The sequence below is a fragment of the Canis lupus genome, chromosome 11, assembly GCF_048164855.1.
Source record: "Canis lupus baileyi chromosome 11, mCanLup2.hap1, whole genome shotgun sequence".
In the NCBI taxonomy this organism is placed as follows: Eukaryota; Metazoa; Chordata; class Mammalia; order Carnivora; family Canidae; genus Canis; species Canis lupus.
In genome coordinates this window covers 6588585-6594584 of record NC_132848.1, presented here as the reverse complement: position 1 = coordinate 6594584, position 6000 = coordinate 6588585, and the positions used below count along the sequence as shown (strand labels likewise).

Here is a 6000-nt window from a genome sequence, read left to right as displayed (position 1 = left end):
TTTATAATAGCCATGCATAATAAATATATGCCTATTTGGTCAGGCCAAATAGTGAAAAATTCTGACTGTATCTTTTAATTTCATTATCTTGTTATTTAGGCAACATCAGCTAGACCAAAACCACAAAAAAGATGAGTCCCAGTAATAACGATAAATATCTAACAATCACTGAACATCTTCCATGTTACTCTCTTTCAGGCATTATTCCAACAGCATTGCGTGTTTTCACTCAAGTTTTACCACAACTGAGCCCTCTGAGCCACAGACATAACAAATTACTGTAAAACACAACAAAACTCCCTCAAGCATGAACAATGAATAAGACCTTTCTTTAGTCTTCCATTCTGTCCTTTGAGGTGCAAATTATTGAGTCTCTTTATAAATTTGAAGATTCCCTGCATCTGACTGTGCCTGAACTGCTTCACAGAGTGCTTTACCCGTGTGCGTTGTAGAAATCTTACCTAATGATTGAGAAGCATTCTTACAGATTCAGTGCACGTGCCTTCTTAATCTGAAATCCCCCAGGGTTTCTGCATAGGCTCAAATTAAACACTAGGTCTCTCTAACTGGATGACCATGGTTAGAAAAATGAGCTTAAAATATGCATTTAGACGAGTTTGTAAATGCAAGACTCACAATGATATCAGTGTTTCTGCGTGATGGCATAATTAATAATTATGCCAAAAAATAAGCATAATTTCTGCTTGATTGATTGCATAATTAATCTAAGGTACAGTTAACAGGTTCCCAAACCAATGAGGTCCACAAAATATCTAGCATGTGCATTTGAATCCACATACGTGTGCCCTTACTGTTCAACTACCCTGGAATTGCACAAGGACATCAAAATGTTTCCCCTACTGGTAACTGTGAGTAGTACAGTGCAGATTAGTCTGCATAATAATAAATTACTTCAGCAGTTGAGAGTGGTCAAAACTAATAACATGAGGACAGAGTAAAAGATTAAAAAGTAAAGTACAAAGATTTTCCCAAGAGTAATATGGAATGAAAAAGTCATTTGCTATGAAAATTGGGTTTAAATGTGAATTTAGTTTCTTAGAACAGCATAAGGGAAAATGTTCCTATATGATCTAATTTTAGCCATCCCTCCCAATTGACTTAAAATTCCTCTAGAGAATTAGCAATTTAAATCCAAAATGTCAATGATTAGACAAAATACACAGTTATTTTTTTTCTTTTTTTTACTCTTAGAGACCAAAGCTTTTTTTCTTTTTCCTACTGAGAATATTTGCTTTTAGAATATTCTAAATACAGTGAAATACTGGATTTTTGAAGTTATAAGTTTTCTATAAGTTATTTATCTTGAATTTAAAAGCTAAAAGAGCTGAAACTTTTTAAATTTATTTGGAGTTATTTGAGAACTACATGATAACACCAGTCAGTATTATATAGACAATACTAAAATAAGGTCTTATAGTTTCCACAGAAGTCTAAATAAGAGGAATACACCACACATGATAGCTGAAGTACCCAAAAGCTAATGCCATTTGAATGTTGTTAAATATTGGAATGGATGACTGAAATAGTTTCCAGTATTTTTCCTTTTTTTGGTGAATGTAAAGGAAAAAGTAATAATAACAAGTTTCTGTTAGTACCCAGGTCAAAGATTCCCCCAATTCTCCTTTATTTACAGTTCATAGTCATTTCCCCAGTATAACTTTGACTAATTGACTCTTAGTTCATCAACTGCTACTTTTTCTTTGGCAGAGTGAGGTGTTCTTAAGTCAACGAATGTGTTCTTAAACTTTCAAAGCACAGGTTCACAATAATCAACTTTTAATTGAGTACACAAAGGGAAGTTCCTTTACTGCCAATTTATTGTGGGTATACCACCCAGATAATTTGCTCAAACAAAAATAATATCAGAGACATACTGAAGACAAAGCTATATTATTGTGGCCTTTGTGTAATAATGCAACCTTACCCAAAGAGAGGTCTGCCCTTTAACCATGGCTCTTAGGAGCTAATGTCTAAGCCTTGAAAATAGTGTCTTTATTTATCTGGGGGCCTTGAGCCAGACAGCAACAGTATGATTTGGGATGGAGGCTCTAGATCACATGGTATCAGCTCAACTTCCAGAGGGGTTGGAGACTGGGGTTGACTACATGGCCAGCCAGGTTTATGTGCCCAAGCCTGAGCAAACACTGTGGACACTAAGGCTCAGGTGAATGTCCCTGCTTGGAAGTCCTCCAAGCACATTGCTAAATATCAGTGCCAGAAATTTAATGCTGTTTAAGACTCCATAGTGAAAGGACAGCTGGAAGCTCCACAATTGGAACTTTCTGGATTCTGCCTCACATGCGTAAATTCTCTTAACTGATTTTTGTTTGTTTCCTTTTTAAAAAAATAAATTATAACTGTAAGTATATATAGCTTTAAGAGCGTTCTATGAGTCCTCTTCGCAAATCATTAAACTTGAGGTTTTGGGAACACTCTAAATTTGTAACTAATGTCAGAAATTAGAATAATCTTGTGGACTATTCTTTCTCTAACTGTGGCCTCCTATCCACAAAGGATAAAAAGTATTATCAAACTTTTTTATGCTGATGCAATCTTACAGTGACCTTTTATAAGGTATTCATAAAAATTCTCTTTGAAAGAACTTATGTGTAGCTAAGAAATAGAAGACAGGACTTTTCTATTTTTCTTCTTGATTCCATTAACTGAAACTATACAGAGATTATTTTTAAATTACTATGATCAATATTGGATAAACAAACATTTTAAGTTCCTAATATAGATATGTAATGAAACTATAAGGAAAACAAAGGCATGGATAATATAATATTTCCATCAAAGATTTTCAAAAATCTTAAATGGCATGACATGTACAAACTACGTATAATTGCAAATAGAAATACAAAGCGCAAGGGTTGCCTTTTCTCCACAACCCCATCAACACTGATTATCTCTTCTCTCTTAGGTGATATCTAATAGCCATTCTAACAGATGTGAGGTGATATCTCATTATAGTTTTGATGTGCATTTTCTTGATGATTAGGGACACTGAGCATAACATCTTTTCATATACCTGTTGGCCATTTGTATGTTTTCTTTGGAAAAATATCTATTCAGTTCCTCTGCCCATTTTTTAATCAGATTGAATTGTGTGAGTTTCTTCTATATTTTGAATGTTAATACCTTATCAGATATACACAGTTTGCAAATATCATTTCCTGCTCTGTAGGTTACATTTGTTGATGATGTATTGTGCTGTACAGAAGCCTTTGTTCCAACAAGTCCTAGAAAAGTACAAAACCAGATGAGTTCACTGCACACTCTAAAAACATTTTAAAAATAATTATTAACAATCCTTCTTAAACACCTCCAGTAAACTGAAGAGGAGGGAACACTTTCAAACTCATTTTATGAGGCTAACATTACCCTGACACCAAAACCAGACAAGGCCACCACAAGAAAAGATAATTACAGACCAACATCCCTAATGAACATAGATACAAAGTCCTCAGCAAAATATTAGCAAATTGAATTCAATAAGGCATTAGAAAGATTACATACCATGATGAAGTGGGATTTATTCCAGGGAGGCAAGGATGGTTGAACATCTGCAAATCAATGTGATAGACTGCATTAACAAAACAAAGGATAAAAATCATATGATCTTCTTAAGAGATGTAGAAAAAAGCCTTGATAAAACTCAGCATCCATTTATTATAAAAACTGTTAAAAGATGGGTAGAGAGGGGGAACATATCTCAATATAATAAGGGCCATATGTGACAAGCCCACAGTTAACATCCTACTCAATGGTGAAAAGCTAAAAACTTCTCCTCTAAAATCAGGAAAAAGACAAAGATGCCCATTCTTGTCACTTTTATTCAACATAGTACTGAATGTTCTAGTCAGATCACTTAAGGCAACAAAAATAAATAAAATACCCAATCAGAAAGAAAGAAACAAAGAAAACTGTCTCTATTTGCAGTTTCATGATCTCCTATATAGAAAATCTTAGTCCATTGAAAAACTAATAAATTCAGCAAATCTGCAGGATACAATATCAATATACAAAAATCAGTTGTTTCTATACACTAATAATGAACTATGAAATAAAATTTATTTATTTATTTATTTATTCATTCATTCATTCATTCATTCATTCAAATACTTAATTTATTTATTCAGTAAGAGACATACAGAGAGAGGCAGAGACATAGACAAGGGGAGAAGCAGCTGTGGGGAGCCCAATGTGGGACTCTATCCTGGACTCCAGGATCACGTTCTGAGTCAAAGGCAGATGCTCAACTGCTGAGCCACCTAGGCATCCCAAGAAATAAATTAAAAAAAAAAATCGATTTACAATTGCATCAAAAAGAATAAATTACCTAGGAATTAAATCTAACCAATGAGGTAAGAGGTCTGTATACTGAAAACTGTAAATCTTTGATGAAGGAAATTGAAGATGACAAATAAATGGACAGATACTCCATGCTTAATGGCTTGGAAGAATTAATATTGTTAAAATGGCCATACTATCCAAAGTAATCTACAGATTCAATGTGATCCTCACCAAAATTCTAATAGCTTTTTTAACAGAAATAAATAAAACAATCCTAAAATTTGTATGGAACCACAAAAGACTGTGAATAGCCAAAGTAATCTTGAGAAAGGAGTAAAGCTGGAGGCACCACATTCCTGATTTTATGCTATATTACAAAGCTATAGTAATCGAAACAGTGTAGTATTGCCATAAAAACAGACATATTGACCAATAGAACTGAATACAAATTCCAGAAATAACCTATGCATGTATAGTCAATTCATTTATGACAAAGGAGGGGCATTTGGGTGGCTCAGTCAGTCATCTGTCTTCAGCTCAGATCATGATTCCAGGGTCCTGAGATTGAGCCCCATGTTGGACTCCCTATTCAGCAGGAGTCTGCTTCTCCCTCTGTCCTTCCTCCTCTCATTCTCTCTGTCTCTCTCTCCTTCTGTCTCTCAAATAAGTAAAATCTTTAAAAAAATTATGACAAAGGAGCCAAGAATATACAATGGGAAAAGGATAGTCTCCTAAATAAGTTATTATAATTTGATAGGTGCTCAGCATCAGGGAATGTGATGCAATAAGTAGATTGCAAATGACCTTGGGATCTCACTCTGATTTAGCTCAGTGACAAGCTACATGGGACTAGGACTTCCGCTTCAACAGTAGGATGGGTTTTGTTTAAGCTTGGCTTCCCACTAAACCAGTGGCTTTACCCCCTAAAAAAGAAGCAATGTGTCGCATTCTAACTTTCCATTGACCCCCACGTCCTACAAGTGTTTGGCAGTTGGTTTACCTATAAACTCTTAGCAAATCATTTGGTGCCAAGCAATTAGTTTATAGACCAATGGCAAGGTTGTAGTTGTCTCATGACATTGGAGAACAACATTGCATCTTCCTTGCACAATCTTTCCTTTGAAAGACAACCCACACTTTGTGCAGAAGAATGCTTTGGGCTCATCAAAAATCTCTGTACGGACAATAGTAGGATTACTCATTTATCTTATTAACTCTATTTTCACCTCCCTACTTTCTGCTCCTTTATCTGATATCTAAATGCATAACAATCACATTGCTAAATATCCCCTAAAAAGTGCTGATTCAAATGGAAGATCAGTATAAACTATACATCTTGAGCTCAGCTGATGATTACAATTGAGGATTTTTATAAACCTCAGGAAGACAAAAAAAAATTGCTGCAGAATACATATATTGGTTAGGATTTGTTAAATACTATTCCTAGACTGCTAGATAATTTAGTGAGGCACGTAAGATCCTCCTCAGTCTAACCCAGAATCCTCTTCAGCCTACATTGCTATCATTCACCTATTCCTCAGTCTTTCCAAACTTTTCGCACTTTGATGAATAAAGCCATTCTCTTTAATTACTTTAACTATTTTGTATATGCAATTTCTTCCTAATCTTGGGAAACAACCTATTTATTTTTTAAGTTCTAGCTCAAAACTGATTTTATAAAAC

The 6000-nt window shown here is 34.6% G+C and overlaps 1 long non-coding RNA gene across 1 annotated transcript in view; it reads right to left on the bottom strand.

Annotated features, from left to right (window-relative positions):
* Positions 1–2796: 2796 nt before the first annotated feature.
* LOC140642124 (uncharacterized) overlaps positions 2797–6000 on the bottom strand; it is a 180350-nt gene continuing 177146 nt past the window's right edge. Inside the window, exons 5-6 of the long non-coding RNA XR_012038677.1 lie at positions 3541–3587; positions 2797–3263 (exon numbers count right to left, since the gene is read on the bottom strand). This is a non-coding gene — a long non-coding RNA (uncharacterized lncRNA). The remainder of the gene's footprint in view (positions 3264–3540; positions 3588–6000) is intronic.